The following is a 22,351-nucleotide window of genomic DNA, read 5'->3' as shown; positions in this document are numbered from 1 at the left end:
TGCTCCGGGGGTCTCAGGGAAGCACGCAGGGAGCCCCCTCCCTGCGCGATGCTTCCCTGTACTGCCGGCACACCGCGATCATGTTTGATCGCGGTGTGCCGGGGGTTAATGTGCCGGGGGCGGTCCTTGACCGCTCCTGGCACATAGTGCCGGATGTCAGCTGCGATAGGCAGCTGACACCCGGCCGCGATCGGCCGCGCTCCCCCCGTGAGCGCGGCCGATAGCGCTGGACGTACTATTCCGTCCTTGGGAATTAGGGCCCACCCCACATGGACGGAATAGTACGTCCAATGGCAGAAAGGGGTTAAGGTCAAAATAGGCTGGGTCATGAAGGGGTTAAAACACCAATCCTCAACTCCCATGCCGCCACTGTTCCAGCGTTGTCGACACTCATGATCCCGGCGCTTTCGTGCGGTTATGACACGTTAGCCCGGTGCCCAATCAGCGCTGGCATCACTGTCCCCAACTTCAAACATGAAGAGGATGTCTAGGCTGCAGTTGATCTGACTTCCTCTTCGTGTTGAATTTGTAGTTTATTCAAATAGGCATCTCTACACTGCACAATAGCCTATTTTATGGTTCTGTGGCTATTTTAATTTCTTATATGAAAGAGAATTCTGTAATAAAATACAGTATCATGAAATTTTCATGGGATGAACATTAAGAAAGTTAGCAGAAATAGTTTTGTATGTACTTTATCATACATAGAAGATAGGAGGTGTGTACTTTAAGGGTGTGTTTACACGGTCTGAAGTGGGGCCGTAAGCAGCCAATAAGTAACATTGAAGCTGATCAACAGTGTTTTAATAGCCTATTTAAACAGGCTGATTGTACTTCCAATGCACATAGAATGATCAACAATACGATCATTCTGGGCGGCACATAAACTGTTATTGTCATCAACAGCACACGATGATGTGGTTCCAAAATCGATGATTTTAAACAAGTTAAAAAAATCAAATGCTTGTACATCTGATAACTGGTAGCCTGCTTATATTTGCCGAATATCAGTAAACAAGTACGGTACTTGTTTCCGATATTCGAAAAGTATAAATGCACCACAACAGTTACTCTAAAAAGTTGCTTCTTGTAAATAGATTTAACTGCAGTTTCTCATAACCAATCACCAGCTTCAAAAATGAAATCAGTTGAAAATAGATGTACGTTGGGAAAAGAAATACAGTTGTGTGAAAAAGTGTTTGCACCCTTCCTGATTTCATATTTTGCATGTTTGTCACACTTAAATGTTTCAGATCACCAAACAAATTTAGACAAAGATAACACAAGTAAATACAAAATGCAGTTTTTAAATGAAGGTCTTTATTAGTAAGGGGAAAAGAAATCCAAACCGACAGGCCCTGTGTAAAAAAGTGATGAGTCTTAATTTGTTTTTTTCTTAAGCCATTCAGAGGTGGATTGCTGGTGTGTTTTGGATCTTTATCCTGCTGCATAACTCAAGTGCGTTTCAGCTTGAGATCACAAACAGATAGCCGGACATTCTCCTTCAGGATTTTTTGGTAGATAGCAGAATTCATGGTTCCGGAAGCAGCAAATCAGCCCCAGACCATCACACTACCACCACCATATTTTACTGCTGGTATGATGTTCTTTTCTAAAATGCTGTGTTATTTCTACTCCAGATGTAATGGGACATACATCTTCCAAAAAGATCAACTTTTGTCTCGTCAGGTCACAGAGTATTCTCCCAAAATTCTTGGGGATCATCAAAATGTTTTCTGGCAAATTTGAGATGAGACTTTATGCGCTTACTGCTCAGCAGTGGTTTTCTTCTTGGAACTCTGCCATGCAAGCAATTTTTTGCCCAATCTCTTTCTTATGGTGGGGTCATGAACACTGACCTTAACTGAGGAATGAGAGTCTTGCAGTTCTTTGGATGTTGTTGTGGGGTATTTTGTGACCTCTTGGATGAGTCATTGCTGCATTCTTGGGGTAATTTTACTCATCTGGCCACTCCTAGGAAGGTTCACTACTCTTCCATGTTTTCGACAATTTGTGCATAAAGGCTCTCACTGTGGATTGCTGGAGTCCCAAAGCTTGAGAAATAATTGTACCAACAGTTGTTGCCTTGTCACCAAGCTGCTTGCCTATTATCCTGTAGCCCAATCCAGCCTTGTGCAAGTCTACAATTTTGTTCCTGGTGTCCTTAGACAGCTCTTTGGTCTTGGCCATGGTGGAGAGTCTGGTTTGTGATTGAGTGTGTGGACAAGTGTCTTTTATACAGGTAACGAGTTCAAACATGTGCAATTAATACAGGTAATGAGTGCAGAGCAGGAGGGCTTCTTAAAGAAAAACATGTCTGTGAGAGCAAGAATTCTTGCTAGTTGGTAGGTGGTGAAATACTTATTTCATATAATAAAATGCAATTTTTTTGTTTAAAAATCATACAATGTGATTTGTGGGTTTTTATTTTTAGATTCTGTCTCTCACAGGTGAAGTGTACCTACAATAAAAATTAAAGACCTCTCCATCAGTTAGGGATTAGGGTGATCAATGAGTGGAACACGCTGCCACGAGAGGTGGTGAGTTCTCCTTCAATGGAAGTCTTCAAACAGAGGCTGGACAGACATCTGTCTGGGATGATTTAGTGAATCCTGCTTTGAGCAGGGGGTTGGACCAGGTGACCCAGGAGGTCCCTTCCAACTCTACCATTCTATGATTCTTTGCTGGTGGGAAAACTTGCTACATCTGCAGTATATGAAACACTTATTTCCCCTACTGTATCTAGTTCTGGAAATGTACAGACATGTGCACTGACAGTCAGAGACCACTTACACAATAATAAAGATCTTTCACTTTCACGTAACATTTTACTTCTGGCTTTCTAATTTGCATGTTAGATAACTTGTTTGACAGTAAAAGGAGCTACAATTTTCTTTTTGAAGCACACATTTACCATAAGTGCTTTGCTTGACTCTGGAAGTCCAGTTCACATGATAAACTGAAAGTACAGCAGACCTGAAACAAGTACAGAAATTTGACACAGGCTACTACCATCTGTCTACTGGATCACAGGAAGGCTGTAATGTTTTATCAGAACACAATTGTCAATGGGTTCCCACATTTTCCCCTGTAACTGTACAGGTTTCAGAAAAGTTTTTATCGGCATTCCTGCTAACACGGGCTTATATAATTATATACTGTGAGCAGCATAAATGAGTACACCCCCTTTGAAAAGTAAGATTTTAATCAATATCTCACTGAACACAAGAACAATTTCCAAAATTTTGACAAGACATAGAACATTTTTTAACCCATAGCTAGAGATAGGCGAATTTGAACAGTAAAGTTTGACGTCCGTACTGAACACCTACTGTTCGGGCACGGACACCGAACACGGATTTCACCAGGAAGTCCGTGTTACTGTTCTGGATCAGCCCCCCGAACACCAGGTGTTTGTCGCGCTGTCATGTGCATGACAGCATGGCAAACACTGCTTCTGATCGGCGGTAAAACCATTGACTGCGTGAGCCCGAATCTGTAATCGGAGGTAAAAAATATACCTCCAGTCACTGGCGTTGGCTGATGGGACTACTGCTACCATTAGCCTATGCATGCTGCCACAAAGAACAGCGAGACCAGGCGGTGGCTCATGGGAGTATTCATCAGCTGGCGTCTGCGCTCTATATAAAAAAATTAAACCAAAAAAAGTGTGGGTTCCCCTATATTTTTGATAACCAGCCAGACAAAACTGACAGCTAGTGGCTGCAACCCTCAGCTGTCAGTGTTAGCAATGATGGTTATCAAGAATAGAGGGGTCTCCCCTCTGATTATTTAAATTATTTAAATACATTTATTTTAAAAAATGGTGAGGTCTCTCACTTTTTTGACAACTAATCAAGCTAAAGCAGACAGCAGGGGGTTGGTATTCTTAGGCTGGTAAGGGGCCATGGATATTGACCCCCCAGCCTAAAAATAACAGCCCGCATATATTAGATGTGCCAATTCTGGTGCTTTTCACAGCTCTTCCTACTTGACCTGTAGCGGTGGCAATTGGGGTTCATATTTGTGGGGTTGATGTTACCCTTGTTTTGTCTGATGACATCAAGCCCACGGATTAGTGACTGAGAGGTGTCTATAATACACCTGTCCATTAATAATCCTATCTTTATATGGTAGATAAACACACTGCATGTATAAAGTCTTTTATTCGAAATAAAAACAAAGCACTCTTTTCCATTTTTATTTAAAGGGAACCTGTCATCCCCCCCCCCCAGGGCCTACTAAAGTAAAAGAGCCACCTTCAGCAGCACTAAGGCTGCATTCTGTGAAGGTGGCTCTTATGTTTATTATACCTAGGAACGCTGAAATAATGTGCAGCGCCCCAGGGTCCTGGTCATTGCAGTAATGTCATTTTCCTCTAGGGGAGAGTGATATTACGTTTGGAGGCAAAGAAGGACAACTGCATCCAGGTATCACAAACATGCAACACATTTCACACTCCACCAGGGGGAGCTCTGCTCCTATTTATTAGGTCACTCCCCACACTTTGGTAAAACTGGTTGCCTGTGGGAAAACGTTAGTTAGTTGCTGGCTGAGCTTCGCTCAGGTAGTTGGCCCCTGGCAGGAGTGGGATCCTGTCAGAGATTGAGACAGAAGGACACGGAGCTGTGCATGCCCTGAGAACTGCAGCTCCTAGAAAGAGACACAGAAGGAGAACTGTATTGCAGAGAGGGTGAAAATAAGTCGTAGCAAAGGAGTGGATACCAGGAGGGGATCAGCCCTACACAGGCTGCCTCCTTCTGAGGCGCAGGATCCCGGTAGCCGGAACACCGAGGGAGCAACGACCCTTTATGCCTTGCTCCAGAGACCGGCAGGACAGCTAATTTCACGTTACTTGTCCGCCCTACACCCAGGAGGCAAGGTAGCACCCCTTAGAGGCTGGGGCATGATAGAGTCCCTGTAAAACGCCTCCAGCCACCGGTCATACGGGTTTGTCCTATCCATCTGGGGGACAGAGAGAGAGAGAGAGACATAACATCTACAACATCTGTGAGGACCTTATGAGAAGCTTAGCAGTAAGAGACTACAACACTGCAGCGCTAGAGGAAGGCTACTGATTTCCTCCTGGACAAGGGGACTCTGGATTTGCCTCCAAACTGGCTGGACTCTGCTTGCCCTGTGATCTGGTGCTCTGGACTGAAAATGCTGAAGCCCTCATTAAAGGTAAAGAGAATGCAACCTTGTGTCCTCATTCTTCACTGCGCCTCTCACCATCCACCATCTACACACTGGGAAGCCCTGGGGATACACTTCACCTGTGGGAAGGTATAACATCTAGCTGCCATAACACCACCCCAGAGGACCCCTTAAAGCAACGTCGGTCATCCTGACCGAATACCACAGGAGGCGTCACGAACATTTCCCCTTTAAAGACTTTTCCCTTTTACACGGACGTCCCAGGGCCATGGACCGGGTCAGCCACCGTGATATCCCCCCTGTGAACCGAAGGATCCGGTACCGAGTACCCCGCTGCCCTGATGGGGGCGCTCCAAACTTTCACATCACGAACAGGATCTACTTAAGCCTGAAAATCAGGTCATGTGCGCCTAAAAGACTGTGCCTAACCATGATCTATGCTGAAAGACTGTGTGACTGATGAACTGTGATTTGCTGCCAAAAGTTCCCGCCAAAACCGCCGCCATTATAGTGCCATGCGGCGTGCAGGAGGAGTGGGGCGTGTCAGCGTGGGCGTAGCCTGGAAGAACGGCGAGAAAATGGAACCAGCCCCTCACCGATACTACTATGTCAGAAAAATATGCCCATCAACCAAAGGGATCCGCCTCCTAGTCTGGGATGGTGGAGGAAGAAGGAACCGCCTTCCAGAAGAGGAGGAGCAGGACCCAGCAAGAAGAAACATGGAGGACAAGATGGCGAGCGGCCAGGACTCGGAGCGTGGGGTGGAAGCCAAGGACTCCCCCAGCTACCGGGATGGAAGCCGCAGCGAGCCGTCACCAGAGCGTCACCAGAGGTCCTGGAGCTCCTGAAAGCGGAGGTGGAAGAACTCACAGACCAACTTCTGCAGACACAGCTGAGCACTGTGGCCGGGTGGAAGAAGACCTTCATCGGGAGCCTCACCAGACATCTGTCGGCAGCCTCATCTGGTCTGGAGCAAGAAAGACGTTCCGGCGCTCCGAAGCCAGAAAACAAGGCCCTGCCGGAAAGCGAGATGCTGCAAACAGAGATGACAACGCCGCAGCACAAGGCCCTGCAATCATCGTTCCAGACCCTAGCTGAGATGGAGCAGACCGGCACTGGAGGGACCACATCTGAAGCAGATATGAAGAACAACCCTGCCCCGATGACCGACCCCACTCCAGCGACTGTTCTTGCCACAGCTACTGATTCCGCTCCAATGACTGATATTACTGCGGCCACTGACTGTGCCACCCTGCAGGCCAATGAGACACTGGTAGGCCTGCTCTCAGCACCATCAGCCCTCCAATCTGATTGGAGCCATTGCTACATTCCCTGGGACCATGACTCTGATATGGAGAGACAGTGGACCCTGGCCCAGCATAAGAGAAAGTAAAAGAAAGAATGTGACTGTAAATAGTTAACTGTTTGCTGCAAGTTCCTGAATTGACTGTTGCTGTTTTCAAGTTCGTTAAACCTGACCAGGGTATTTCTTAAAGGGGTCCTCAGTTATAGGAGGATTCCAAGTTCTGCGCATGTTTTGCATAAGTTGCCTTGCCTTAAAGAACACTTGAATCATGGATGGTGAATGATTCACAAACTTTATTTGTAAATAGTTTTCACCTTCTTAAAGGTGCTTCCTACTGGTTTTACAATGGAGGCTTTTACAGAGACTGCCTCCAACAGAGACTGTTGCTAATCTTGTTGTGAGAACTACTTTGTTTTTCAGAGACCTGAAGAAAAGCCTGATGGTGTGGCAGAATTCCGGGTCAGGATACACCCCTTGTAGCCCACCCAAGCCAACGTTGGGAGTTGATAACGGGTCCCTCGCATCGTTCCTGTTGTTACAGTATTATTGATTTGAGTATTGATATTTTGCACTACCTCAGAAAAGACTTGAGTTCGCCCTAAAAGGGAATGTTTAATTCTTGCACTTGACAGAGTATATTAAAAAGTTAATATAGCAGATAAGGTTGACAATTTGAATCTAGATAGAATTGTGTTTACATAGTCGATAGTATGTAGCAGTTGGTAATGCACTTTTTGAACAGAATAAAGGAAGAATAAATTGAGAGAAAATGAAGTGAGCCCGTGGGGGTTGATAGACTGTCCTGCACTTAAGGAACAGTAAAAGTAATCAAATGATGATTTGCACTTGAATAAAAAAAGTACTTGATTTGCACTCTAGGGTTTAAAGATAGTATACCTGTAAGGGTACTTGTGTTTCATAGCTAGTTTATAGTTATATTGTTGTACGACCAGATAGTGTGCGCACAATGTAAATATGTTTTCGCTATGCAACGCTAAAGAGTCCTAACCTCCCATAAAGGGAAGTTAGTTATATTAATTTGTTTTATTGCATTCAAAAATTTGTATGTCTTTGGCTAGTAACTGTTGTTTCTTTTCCCAGTCTGGGAGTACTGGATTTAACCGGGGGGGGGGGGAGTGCAGTGCCCCAGGGTCCTGGTCATTGCAGTAATGTCATTTTCCTCTAGGGGAGAGTGATATTACGTTTGGAGGCAATGACGGACAACTGCATCCAGGTATCACAAACATGCAACACATTTCACACTCCAGGCCACCAGGGGGAGCTCTGCTCCTATTTATTAGGTCAGTAAAACTGGTTGCCTGTGGGAAAAAGTTAGTTAGTTGCTGGCTGAGCTTTGCTCAGGTAGTTGGTCCCTGGCAATGATAGGATCCTGTCAGAGATCAAGACAGAAGGACCCAGAGCTGTGCATGCCCTGAGAGCTGCAGCTCCTAGAAAGAGAGACAGAAGGAGAACTGTTTTGCAGAGAGGGTGAAAAGAAGTCGTAGCAAAGGAGTGGATACCAGGAGGGGATCAGCCCTACACAGGCTGCCTCCTTCTGAGGCGCAGGATCCCGGTAGCCGGAACACCAAGGGAGCAACGACCCTTTATGCCTTGCTCCAGAGACCGGCAGGACAGCTAATTTCACGTTACCTGTCCGCCCTACACCCAGGAGGAAAGGTGGCACCCCTTAGAGGCTGGGGCATGATAGAGTCCCTGTAAAACGCCCCCAGCCACCGGTCATATGGGTTTGTCCTATCCATCTGGGGGACAGAGAGAGAGAGAGATATAACATCTACAACACCTTTGAGCACCTTATGAGAAGCTTAGCAGTAAGGGACTACAACACTGCAGCGCTAGAGGAAGGCTACTGATTTCCACCTGGACAAGGGGACTCTGGATTTGCCTCCAAACCGGCCAGACTCTGCTTGCCCTGTGATCTGGTGCTCTGGACTGTGGATGCTGAAGCCCTCAGTAAAGGTAAGGAGACTGCAAACTTGTGTCCTCATTCTTCACTGCACCTCTCACCATCCACCATCTACACACTGGGAAGCCCTGGGGATACACTTCACCTGTGGGAAGGTATAACATCTAGCTGCCATAACATCACCCCAGCGGACCCCTTAAAGCAGCGTCGGTCACCCTGACCAAATACCACAGGTGGCATCACGAACATTTCCCCTTTAAAGACCTTTCCCTTTTACATGGACGTCCCAGGGCCACGGACCGGGTCAGCCCCCATGACATCCCCCCTGTGAACCGAAGGACCCGGTACCGAGTACCCCGCTGCCCTGATGGGGGCGCTCCAAATGAGTTTTATAAATTTCCCGCCATACCTCTATTGAGTCAGGGAGGTATGTTTTCTCCCCTGACTCAACCGCCTCGCAGCCGTCCACCATCCCTCTCTGGCCTCTGAGCACTGCTTCCTCCCTTTCTCGTGACGTCACCGGCGCCTGCGCTCCACAATCATCAGGTCATGTAAGGATATCGCGCCTGCGTGTAGTGGAGGCCCCAGATCCCGCCCTGCAGTGTTATGATGTATTCACACTACAGGGCTGGGAATCTGGCGCCTGTGCAGTGAGGATCTCTGCGCCTGTCCCCATCTCCCTCCGTCTCTTTCCTCCAGAGATACTCACTGCACAGGTGCCAGATTCCCAGCCTCGCAGTGTGAACACATCTGCATCTGCATAACAGCGTGGCAAACACCTCTTCTGATCAGCAGTGAAACCATCCCGCCGGTCAGAGACCCGTGGTTCCCATACTGTCAAAAGACAGCGTGTACACTCAGAGATTGCTCCTATCATCCGACACCTGCTGCGGCTAATAACAGTGTTAGGAGGAGCAGCGGATGGGAGTATTCATCAGCTGCTCCTATGCTGTAAATAAATGATAAAAAAAGAAACCCGGCCTGGGTTCCCCTGTACTTTTGTTAACCAGCCAGGCAAAACTCACAGCTGGGGGCTGCAAACCTTAGCTATCAGCTTCAGCAAGGCTAGTTATCAAGAATAGAGGGGTCCCCCACGCTGCATCTTTTAATTATTTAAATAATTAATTTTTAAAAATGGCGTAGGGTCCCCCCCATTGTTGACAACCAGCCTTGCTAAAGCAGACAGCTGGGGGCTGGCATTCTCAGACTGGTAAGGGGCCATGGACATTGCCCGCCCAGCCTAAAAGTAGGAGCCCGCAGCTGCCCAGAAAAGGCACATCTATTAGATGCGCCAATTCTGGCGCTTTGCCAGGCTCTTTCCACTGGCCCTGTAGCGGTGGAAAGTGGGGTGATAGTTGTGTGAGTTAATGTCACCTTTGTATTGTCCAGTGACATCAAGCACAGACACCAAGAATAAAGTCCTTTAATTGAAAAAATCTCAATTAAACCATTCTTACGACTTCGCCTAATTCCTCCTAAGCCCTTGTTCTCCTGTAATAAACCATAAATAAAAAACAACAATATCCCTCACCTGTCAGTCGTTTTGTCCCTAGCACTGTGAGAGTTTTTGTTATCAGTATAAAAACACCTGTCCACAACCTCAAACAGTCACACTGCAAACTCCACTATTGTGAAGACCAAAGAGCTGTCGAAGGACACCAGAAACAAAATTGCAGCCCTGCACCAGGCTGGGAAGACTGAATCTGCAATAGGCAAGCAGCTTGGTGTGATGAAAACAACTGTGGTAGCAATAATAAGAAAATGGAAGACACACAAGACCACTGATAATCTCCCTCGATCTGGGGCTCCACACAAGATCTCACACCATGGGGCCAAAATGATCACAGGAACGGTGAGCAAAAATCCCAGAACCACACGGGGGGGGACCTAGTGAATGACCTGTATAGAGCTGGGACCATCGTAACAAAGGCTATCATCAGAAACACACTACACCACCAGGGACTCAGATCCTGCAGTGCCAGACGTGTCCCCTTGTTTAAGGCCAGGTTCACACTGCGTTGCAGGCGTCCGTTAGACGGACTATGTTACACCACAGCATAACGTGGTGTAACGCAGTCCGTTAACGCCGCCTTTAATTCCTATGTCGGACGCATTGCTAGCGCACGCCCACAATGCGCGTGCGCTAGCGATCTGCCGTCATTGAGTGACAGACCCTGGGACGCGGGCTGCAGCGTTTCCGGGTCCGTCACTGCTAGCGCAGATAGAGCTAGCAGATGCTCTATCTGCGCTAGCGCACTGACATAACGCATGTGTTGAATGGGCTGCTGTTAACGCAGTGTGAACCTGGCCTAAGCCAGTACATGTCCGAGCCCGTCTGAAGTTTGCTAGAGAGCATTTGGTTTATCCACAAGAGTATTGGGAGAATGTCATATGGTCTGATGAAACCAAAGAAGAACTGTTTGGTAGAAACAAAACTCATCGTGTTTGAAGGAGGCAGAATGCTGAGTTGCATCCAAACAACACCACACCTACTATGAAGCATGGGATTGGCAACATCATGCTTTGGGGCTGTTTCTCTGCAAAGGGACTAGGACGACTGATCTGTGCATATGAAAGAATGAATGGAGCCATGTATCGTGAGATTTTGACTGCAAACCTCCTTCCATCAGCAAGGGCACTGAAGATGAAATGTGGATGGGTCTGTCAGCATGATAATCCTAAGCACACCGCCAGGGCAATGAAGAAGTGGCTTCGTAAGAAGCATATGAAGGTCCTGGAGTGGCCTAGTTAGTCTCCAGGTCGCAACCCCATAGAAAAAATTTGGCGGGAGTTGAAAGTCCGTGTTGCCCAGCGACAGGCCCAAAACATCACTGCTCTAGAGGAGACCTGCATGGAGAGATGGGCCAACATACCACCAACAGTGTGTGCCAACCTTGTGAAGACTTACAGAAAATGTTTGACCTCTGTCATTGCCAACAAAGGAGATATAACAAAATATTGAGATGAACTTTCGTTAATGACCAAATACTTATTTTCCACCATTATTTGCAAAATAAATCTTGCCAAATCAAACAAGCTGATTTTCTGGATTTGTTTTCTCAATTTTGACTCTCATAGTTGCGGTCTACCTATGATGTCAATTACAATTGGTGGGTGACTAAATACTTTTCTCCCCACTGTAGATGTGCCTTTTCTGGGCAGCCGCAGCTGCTATTTTTAGGCTGGGGGCCAATATCCATGGCCCCTTACCAGCCTGAAAATACCAGCCCCCAGTTGTCTGCTTTAGCAAGGCTGGTTGTAAAAAATGGGTGGGATCCCCTCTCCGTTTTTTTTTTTTAATTATTTATTTAAATAATTAAAAAATACAGCGTGGAGACCCCTCTCTTCTTGATAACTAGCCTTCTGAAGCTTACTGCTGAGGGTTGCAGCCCCCAGCTGTGAGTTTTGCCTGGCTGGTTAACAAAAAAACAGGGGAACCCACACTGGGTTTTTATTTTAATTATTTATTTACAGTGCAGGAGCGGCTAATGAATACTCCCATCCGCCGCTCCGGCTCTCTCTGTTACTAGCGGCAGCAGGTGTCGGATGATGGGAGCAGTAGCCCATCAGCTGACACCAGTGACAGCTCTCACGCTGTCTTTTGACAGGTTGGGAACCGTGGCTCTCTGACCGGCGGGGATGGTTTCATCGCCGATCAGAAGCTGTGTTTGCCGCGCTGTCATGCACATGACAGCACAGCAAACACTGGATGTTCAGGCCCCATTCAAGTGAATGGGGTCCGGGTTCGAGTTCGGGTCTGGGTACCGTTCTGGTACCCAAACCTGGACTTTTTGTAACTGTTCGGCTGAACCCGCTGGACCCGAACATCCAGGTGTCCGACCATCTCTAGTAAGGATTATGAAGCTACTGATCTGAACTAACAGCATCATAGATGTATTTGAGTCTGTCAGTTCAGGTCAAGAGACCTGCAGATGGTCCGTAAATGGTTGTCTGTACTCGGACCATAAAGTGCAGATGTATAAAGCTGGCCTAAAACACATCAGGCAGAAACATACAGTGGGTGAAATAATTATTTAACCAAGCGCTTCAAGAGAAAGATGGGTATGAATGGCACTGAATGCTGTACTTCACATAGAGATATATAGGTATACTTGATCCTTTGTAGATCAGGACGTTCAGAGGTTAGCTACTGACATGGGTGGTGCACAACTTATAAAATAGAAAGTCCATGAAGTAAATGAGAGAAGGACCCGTAGAAGCGAAAGAGCGTGAAATGGCCGTCATCCAGTCGTTCACTCCCCGCACCCCTCTCCTCACCAGCCGCCGCAGAAAATGTCTGTAATCTGCTAATCGCAAATAAAGGACAACACTTATACTGCACAGAAGGGTGAGTGCCACTTTTTCTTCTCTCATTTACTTCATGAAATAATTATTTGATCCCTTGCTGATTTTACAAGTTTGCCCACTGATAAAGACATGAACAGTCTATAATTTTACGGGTAGATTAATTTTAACATTGAGAAATATAATATCAAAAATAAAATCCAGAAAATCACATTGTATAAATTATATACATTTATTTGTGTTTTGCAGTGAGAAACAAGTATTTGATCCCCTACAGACCAGTTAGATGTTCCTAATCAACTTGTTACCTGCATTACAGACAGCTGTCTTACATAGTCACCTTTATAAAAGACTCCTGTGCACAGACTCAGTTAATCAGTCAGACTTTAACTACAACATGAGCAACGTGAGCATAGACCTTATTTCACCCACTGTACATTTCTTTGCTGATGAATTATTTTTTCCCCCCATAGATCTTTAATCCTTTATGAACGTCCCAATTTTGGGCCTTTAGGACTCTTGTTTTTTAGGGTATGTGCACACGCTGCGGATTTTGCTGCGGATCCGCAGCAGATTGGCCACTGCAGATTCGCAGCAGTTTTCCATGAGTTTACAGTACCATGTAAACCTATGGAAAACAAAATCCGCAGTGCACATGCTGTGGAAAAAAACATGCGGAAACGCTGCGTTGTTTATTTCTCAGCAAGTCAATTGTTTGAGCGGATTCTGCAGCGGTTTACACCTGATCCTGAATAGGAATCCGCAGATGTAAAACCGCAGGTGGAATCCGCACAAAAAAACGTGAAAAAAACGTGGTAAATCAGCAGTAATTCCACAGTAAATCCACAGTGCGGATTTCCTGCGAATTTACCAAAATCAGTGCGGAAAAATCTGCACACCATTCCGCAACGTGTGCACATAGCCTTAGAGTTGACAGGCTTCCTTTTAGCTGATTTTCAGTTTATAGTTTGTATACTCCTGTTTCGCCTCACATTTCCCAATGTTTTCATTTTTCATTTCCTTCCTTTTTTATGTTACTGAATTCAGGGTTTTTGTACATTTTCAACATCCATGGATCATTTTATGTTTAGCTTTACAACACTGTTTTTTAGCAATTTCTTTCCTGTCAGGAGTCAGGAGGTTGATAAAGCACTCATTATTCCATTTCTTGAGAGGACAAAATGTTCCTAAAATTTGTACCCACAACACTGCTTCATCATTGCCCTGCTTACAGACTCCAATATAGCCAAGTGCTAAGGCTAAATGACATTTGGCGGACCTGAACTAAAGAGTATCATAGGCATGTATGAGCCTGTTGTGTTCAGGTGGGTAGACCCACTGCCCGTCAGTACATCAATCCATACACGGACCATGTTTCACAGAATCAAACTAAATTTGGCCTAAGTCCCTTTCTCTGAACTTGAAGTTTTCAGCACTGTAGTCATGCTGGTGCGTACTACTGATAATATTCAGTCACCAACCGAAGATAGATAAGGCTGAGGGGAAGTGACAACTTCTTTGGAAAATTTCAGTAAAACATCTTTCTATGGCTCACTGAAAAGTATCCAAGCATATAGGGGCACTTTAAATATGTAATTTTATGGGGGGGGGTTATACTCAAATGGAATCTGTCAACTCATTCTACACACCAAACCAATTACGTGTGTGTGCGCGCGTATGAAAGTTATAAGAACACAAGTTAAACTACATTTGTTAACCTAAAACGTTGCTCTGCTGAATAGAAATCTACTTTCTGGGTGGAAAGGACTTCCACTGCCTCAGCTCCATTTCTCAGTCTAATACCACCCTCCACTAGGTTATTGGCTGTAAATTAGCACTGCTGCAGCCAATCAATTACCTACGTACAGGACGGAGATAGGCTGAGAATGGAGCTGGGAGCCAAGAGAGTGGAAACCTACACATACAGCGCTCAGCATAAATGAGTACACCCCAACAGATTTGTCAGAAAACCTTTAGTTTCCTATCAGAATCAACATTTTCTATCGGATACCATACTACAAAATACTGCCACAAATGTCGGCCATTGATTGCAAACAAAATTTGTTATTTTGAACATCCAAAAAGTAATTTTCCTAACAAACTAATTAATTCATGACCACTTTACAAAAATTAGTACACCTCAATGAAAGTCTTAGCTAAAGTTTAGACTACAAAATTCTAATCAACAAGAATTCAACCACACGTAAATCTAATTATTCATAAAAGGGGTTGTCCACTACTCAGATGTCACTATTCATTTTCAGATTTGTGACAGCTCTGGTTCTGCTATAATTTAAATGTAGCTTTTTTTCCTTTTGGGCCAGCTAGGGTTAATGTCAGTTTTCTTGCTGGCAGCTGCTTTGTTGCTGGTCAGCTGATGTGGGTGGTGACCATTCCCACCATACTTTAAAAAGTCACATGACCCATCAGCTGACTGTGGGTAATAGAGTTTTCTTTGCAGACCAGTCTACGAGTTTGGGGCTCCCTGGTGTCGGGTATAGCTGCTGCTGCTGGAGGGTTTTTAAATTTCTGGAGTCTTATCCTCTGCTGTCTGGAGCTCGGCAGCAGAGCAAGTCGTTAAGTATTATTTCCTTTTACTGTGTCTGTGTCATGTTTGGCACTTCCCCTGTGTTGTTACCATCTGCAGTGGTGAGGTTAGCAACCTTGCCGGCCAGTGCACTAGCCAGGGTATATTGAGGTCACAATCAGTATTCTGTCCCCGGGTCCTGTGGCTGCAAATATGGCTCTGTGAGATGCTGGATCTCTTCACCTTACTTAAAATTGGCCGCGTTCGCAGATAGCTTAACTCAGCTGCCGGCACACATGTTATGAAGAATCCAGAAGAGACTTTGATTTCTTTAAGAATCCTTGTTGAATGCATAAACAGCAGCAGCAGGTAAAAAAGACTTTCTTTGAGAAAAGCTGAAAGCACATGTGCCTCTAATGAAGCCAAGATGGAGACTGAGACACAGGGAGAAGAAGAAGGAAGTGACATGACACCCAGCAGAGGGAGACAGGGAGACACAAGGGACAAACTTGATGGAAAGGGAGGATTTCATCTATGCAAAACACAGGAACACATAGCAACAATAAACAATATGAGAACTGCAATACAGCATATAAAATGTACAGGACAGTCTGTAAAATGTCTCATTCATGGGACATAACAATCAGGGACCAGGCATATGATGGCGGCGGGGGGAAGGACCGCATAGGGCGTTAGGGGAGTTTAGGGACAGGCACAGGTTGGAGTCAGGAGGTGCCCCATCCCTTGCTCCCTACTGTTAGGGCCTTCCTCTCCCTATTCCATCCCGTTATTGGTATATGTTGTGCTGTCCGCTAGACTTACTCGTGTTGGTGGTGAGATCAGATAATCCTTTGTCAACCAGCACGTTTACCCCCATAAAATAACAACAATAGGCAATCGCTCTACTTAGGCTTGCGTGACATAACAATGTACCCAAACAGCATTGACTTCACTCTCCCTGCCTTCGAGAATCAGGCATCAACATGAAGACAGAGCTGTAGCTGGCCACTCACTTCCTCTTGATGTTTGATATGTCCAAAAGCGGGGAGAATTAAGACAGCCCTGACATAACAATCTCATGCAAGCCCAGCAGTAGTTCGTGCTAACAGCACTGGAATGGCACAGGAGGTGAGTATAAGGCCTTGTTCACACTATCCTTTTTTTGCTGCAGATTTTTCAGCTGCGGATTTGGAAAAACCGCAGTGCAAAACCGCGGTGGTTTTCACTACGTTTTTTTGTGCGGTTTCTACTGCGGATTCCACTGCGGGTTTCCAACTGCACTTTCCTACTGGTGCAGGTGGAAAACCGCTGCGGAATCCGCAGAAAGAATTGACATGCTACTTCTTTTTTTCCGCAGAAAATCCGCGCTGATTTTCAAGCGGAAAAACGCAAAGTGGGCACAGCGGTTTTTGTTTTCCATAGGGTAACATTGTACTGTACCCTGCATGGAAAACGGCTGCGGATCCGCAGCTGCAAATCCGCTGCGGATCTGCAGCAAAAACCGCAAAGTGTGAACATAGCCTAAGTGTTGCTACTTTCAGGGGCACACATGCTGATTGAGAAAGGGTTGTCCTTTAAAGTGGTGTCCAGCAGATAGTTGACTATAAAAAGCGTTACTTACCAAAGAAAACACTCTCCTATTTTATGCCGTCAAGAATGCACCACATGGAAGAGAAGTGTCACAAGTCCTGAGAAAGAAAATAATTTCTTTACTCAAGAAAATTGAAAGCTACAAAATCAGCAGAGCTTTACTTATCAGTCATAATACTATACCAAAAGTGATACAAAAAATGTACAAAGGTGGAACAGCAACCATCTCAAAGTAACATACTGGTTAATAGTGGAAGTGAACACTTAAACATGAGCATCTTCTGATGAGAATAGTTGAAGAAAATTGACTTGCAACCTCTTTGCAGTTACCTAAAGAAGTAAAAAGCTAAACCGGGGTGATTGTTTCCTGTGACACTATACGGCGTACACTGCAGAGGAATGGAATGCATGGGTGTCATATACAGTGGAACCACATCCTAAAACCCATGCAGAAAAAAGGCTTGTTGAAGTATGATTGGCCACAACTCTATTTAAACAGGGTATTTCAGAGATCTGTTCTCGGGATGTGTGGCAGTCCGAGGAATTATGATGAGTTGTGCTTACTTTTTCAAAGAGCAGTGAATTATGGGAGTTCAGATGACAAAGTTAAAAAGCACTCTCTTTAATTTTTTTATTAGCTAAATCTGTGTAACTGCATGTACATTGTACTGTAACTATGGTAATATACTCACCGATCGCCAACTGCTTCAGTTTTCAGCTCCGGTCCTCTTCTCCACTCACGTGATTTCTGCTTTGACTTGCCAGCTCAAACTGGGCTCTATGTGCGAGCCATGTCAGACGGAAGCGGCTTTTACAATGTAAGGCCGGCGTCACACTCAGCGTATGAAAATACGGTCCGTTTTTTACGGCCGTAATACGCAGAAATGTTCCCAAAATAGTGATCCGTATGTCATCCGTAGGCAGGGTGTGGCAGCGTATTTTGCGCATGTCATCCTCCGTATGTAATCCGTATGGCATCCGTACTGCGATATTTTCTCGCAGGCTTGCAAAACCGACATCTAATGGATTTATGTGCTCAAATGTTCGTTAAAACATATATACAGTATCTATATGTATATATATATATATGTCATTGAGACACATATATATATACTGTATTTATATTTAATGCAGCGCTAGATAGCATAAAAGCCGGTAATTCAATTGCCAGCTTTTGCTTTCTCCTTCCCAAACCCGACATGATATGAGACATGGTTTACATACAGTAAACCATCTCATATCCCTTTTTTTTTGCATATTCCACACTACTAATGTTAGTAGTGTGTATGTGCAAAATTTGGGCGCACTAGCTATTAAAGGGTTACATCGCAGAAAATATTGGCGTGGGCTCCCGTGCAATTTTCTCCGCCAGAGTGGTAAAGCCAGTGACTGAGGGCAGATATTAATAGCCTAGAGAGGGTCCATGGTTATTGGCCCCCCTGGCTAAAAACATCTGCCCCCAGCCACCCCAGAAAAGGCACATCTGGAAGATGCGCCTATTCTGGCACTTGACCACTCTCTTCCCACTCCTGTGTAGCTGTGGGATATGGGGTAATGAAGGGTTAATGTCACCTTGCTATTGTAAGGTGACATTAAGCCAGATTAATAATGGAGAGGCGTCAATTATGACACCTATCCATTATTAATCCAATAGTACGAAATGGTTAATAAAACACACACACATTATTACAAAGTACTTTAATGAAATAAAGACACAGGGTGTTGCAATATTTTATTATTCTCTTAATCCACCTGAAGACCCTCGTTCTGTAAAAAAGGAAAAATAAAAAAATCAACAATATCCCATACCTTCCGGCGTTCTGGCAAGTCCCACGATGTAAATCCATCTGAAGGGGTTAAATCATTTTACACCCAGGAGCTCTGCTAAAGCAGCTGTGCTTGTGGTTGTAAAAATACGGGGAATGAATGGAGTGCAGGGGAATGTCCTGTAGTTACCTTGAGTCGCGGTGATGCGCCTTCTGCTGGATGTCCTCATATGAACTCGAGCCTGGTAACAGTTCCCACGGATCAGTAAAATACGGCAGATAGGAGCTGGGCCATAGAGAATCATTGTATCGTATGCAATCCGTATTGTCTGCACCTCTCGTACGTCCGTAAAACTCGCTAGTGTGAAGCCGGCCTAAGGCTATGGAAAGTCAGAACAAGACTACATAGGCTTACATTGTAAAACCAATTTGCAACTCACTCATAGAGCGTAGAGTAATCAGGTAAGCCGGAACACAAGTCACATGAGTGGAGAAGAGGACCAGAGTGGAGCTGGAAACTGAGGAAGACATAGATCGGTGAGTATATTACCGCATTTACACTACATTATACACACATTTACAAAGGCTTAGGGAATACAAACATGAATGGGAGTTCTTCTTTAAGTTGAATGTTTGCACAGAGATGATAAGCAGTTTCCCGTTAATGAAGACCCAGCAGTTTATTTTACTTTCAATTTGGATGTACCGGTAGGTGGAGAAAAGATGGGTGTATATAAAAATAATTACAAGATAAGCAATAATGTTTAGTAGATTTCAAAGCGTAATTTTTCCTCTAAAAATCTATTGGGTTGTCTCCTCTCTTCAGGTTGACATCAGGGCTTGATGTGTTCTTTAGTGACACATCATGTGTCTGAGGCAGCTAAATGCTGTGAAGTGCAGGTTTCTCATCCATTATTACATCACCGCTGCACCCAGAAATTGATTTTCAAAGACAATCATCCCGCAACAGTGACAACGGGGAAGGCTGGGGAGTTCCTAAGTATGATATCTCTCTAGGCCATAATGCACATTGTAATTACACAAATGTTTTGCAATAATTGCAAAAAATTCAACACTTGCTGTTTTGCATTTCCACGATAGGTCATGTGTTCTGGTACAAAGGCGCTAATGATTGGTCGTGAAATGTATCACTGGTGCCCCAATTTAAAAGGCAAGCTGTCAGGTCCCCCCGAATCATCACTATTATCTGTCAGAGCCCTATTCCTGTATTCTATTCCAGTGCATGTTGAATCATAAATATGCGTAGCAAAATATAACATATATGCATAGCAAAATCACTTTAGTAGCAACACCAGGACATGTCTTGTAAAGTATCTATTCCACCCAGGCTACTCCAGCCTCAGTTCTTGTAATCACACCCCCTTTGGCGATGATTGACATGCTCATATTTTCAGTGCAGCAAAACTTACACAAGTGCACAAGATATAGAATGAAAAGAGGAGTGATTACCTTAGGACCTTAGGCAGGACTAGCCTGAGAAACAGACGACCCGCCAGACTAGTCCTAATTTGCATATACAGTACAGCACTACAAGTGATTTTACCATACATATGACGAGTGTTTAGGGACAGCAAGATCAAGTCACTAATGTCCAGGAATGTCATCGCTTCCTGGCAGCGCTGGAGCAGTGAGCGAAGTGGAGGGGTTTGTGTGTATTCTTTTACGTCTCTGGTCCCTTTCTGGTAAAATTAACAATTGATCGATGAACCCATTTAACTCATTCAGCACCACAATATGCAGGGAAACAAGGACCCCCTAAAAAACAAATTGTTTAAAACCTTTAATGAAAACCAGATGCAAAAATGAGGAAAAATTTCCAAGTGATTAAAATGATAAAAAATATGCAATTTTAGCATTGTTTTTTGGATTTTGATTTTCAAGTGTTCATTGTTCAGTAAAAACTGACCGGTCCATATGGTTACTGCAATACAAAGTCTTAGGATTTTCCAGGTCAGTACGATTTACAGTGATACCAAACTTGTATAGTTAATAACAAAAAAAAAAACTTTGATGCCATTTTCAGAGACTTAGAGACAAATCTTATTTTTCCTTCTATGGAGCTGTGACATGTGGGCTTGGTTTTTTTTGTGTGGCGAACTGATGTTTTTGCAATTTGGGAAATGTACTGTTTTGTTCCCTTGTATTAATTTCCTGGAGGAGGAGTACTAGCACGCTGACTTATAAGGGTCCGTCTGTGGCCTGTTGGGCACACAGCACTCAGACCAACACTACATTCGTCTGAAAATAAGGAAAAACGTCCTTCAGTAAAACATGGACATCAGTCGTTCTACAAAGTGAAAGTCATTTTCTGTTTACGTGCTACTGAATACTAATGAGCTTCACTTTAAGGGAACCTTTTATCTGATTTATGGGGATGCAATGGCACCCGGGCCCTGGAGCCTAGGGGCCCCAAAAGTCCCTTTTGCCTCTATGAAAAGACCAATGCTAATAGACTTGCAATAATTGGGGGCCCATTGGAGCTTTTACATTGGGGCCCACGAGCTTCAAGTTACGCCACTAGTTCCTGAGAAGGGTCAATAGCAGTTTTCAGCATTTTAGCTCTAAAAACCTCTAGCGGTTTCTTCATTGTTGCCGGCAGTAAAAAGAAAACTATCAGAAAACGTTGGTGCAAAAGACATCACAAAAACGCTCAAATTTAGTGATAGCAGTCACAAACATTGAAAAAGTGCTCCGGAAACAACAACAACAAATGCTGAGGCGTCTTTTAAAGTGGTTTTTTTTTGTTTCCTGAGCGTTTTTTGATCCGTTTGACCGCCAGCAGTTACTTTGAGGGTTTTTCCAGCATCTTTTTCTTCATGAAAAACTCAACAGATTCACCGGCCCGACATAGACAATGTTTTTTTTCAAGGTGGTCATAAACTACTAGTTTTCTAGCGGATACCACGTCAGGAGATGGGGAGTTTGTGAAGGAGATTTTCGATTTGATGAGCTTTTCAATAGTTTGAATCCTTAAGGTTTTTTTTTTTTTGCAGCGTTTTGATTGACCAGTGCTTAGTTCGGAGAGATTTCCATCACAAGAAGTGACATGCAGTTTCTCGTTTCCTGTCAGGCGCTATTCTAAACCTGGAGCAAAAGAAGAACGCTCAAAAGGCTGAGCATAGGAACAGCAAAATGGCTGTACAATAGAAATAGGAAGGGTCAAGGTTTATTTAGGGACTTTAGTCAGGTGTTTTTTGGAGCAGGCCCGCTACCAAAGAGTTCAGAAAAAGCTCTGTGTGCTCTTACCCTTAGTGAGTGAATGAGACAGTTTTATATATAAATATATATATATGTGTGTGTGTATATATAGAGATATTACATGAGTAATATATATATATATATATATATATATATATATATATATATATATATATATATATATATAAATATATATATGCCGCCTATAACAGGCTTGCTAGTTCCATCTGCAGCGATCCTCGCCTAGCGCGCCCTCTGCTGGTAACAGTACTGGAAAGTCCCGGGCCTGGGAAATCCCCAAAGGGAGGAGGCGCGGGGACTTCGACTCTAACCACGAAGTGCAAGAGTTATTCGAGTGCAAATTCTTTGGTTGTGAGGTGACAGTGCGCAGCATCGGCGCAAGGAGCGGAGAGCAGGCTGCGTCCTCCATGGCCCTGAGTATTCGCTACTCCCTCTCCTGGAAGTGATGTGAGCACTGCCGGCCTCCTGACAGCTGTACACCCGCCAGTGACCCGCTCGTTTACACTTGTCCAGGTAATAAGACGGCGCCTGTGTAC

At 44.6% G+C, this 22,351-nt stretch overlaps 1 protein-coding gene and 1 long non-coding RNA gene across 2 annotated transcripts in view; one reads left to right on the top strand and one right to left on the bottom strand.

Annotated features, from left to right (window-relative positions):
- Positions 1 to 22,351, bottom strand: part of LOC143807584 (uncharacterized) — a 1,151,218-nt gene that overhangs the window by 45,918 nt on the left and 1,082,949 nt on the right. The window lies entirely within an intron of this gene.
- The window catches only part of TNFAIP3 (TNF alpha induced protein 3), a 31,695-nt gene continuing 31,369 nt past the window's right edge, over positions 22,026 to 22,351 (top strand). Inside the window, exon 1 of the mRNA XM_077289278.1 lies at positions 22,026 to 22,328. The gene's annotated coding sequence lies outside the window, so the exon portion shown is untranslated. The remainder of the gene's footprint in view (positions 22,329 to 22,351) is intronic.

Source organism: Ranitomeya variabilis, chromosome 2, assembly GCF_051348905.1.
Source record: "Ranitomeya variabilis isolate aRanVar5 chromosome 2, aRanVar5.hap1, whole genome shotgun sequence".
Taxonomy (NCBI): Eukaryota; Metazoa; Chordata; class Amphibia; order Anura; family Dendrobatidae; genus Ranitomeya; species Ranitomeya variabilis.
Note: the sequence above shows the minus strand (reverse complement) of the source record. Positions and strands in the feature narration are given on the sequence as shown.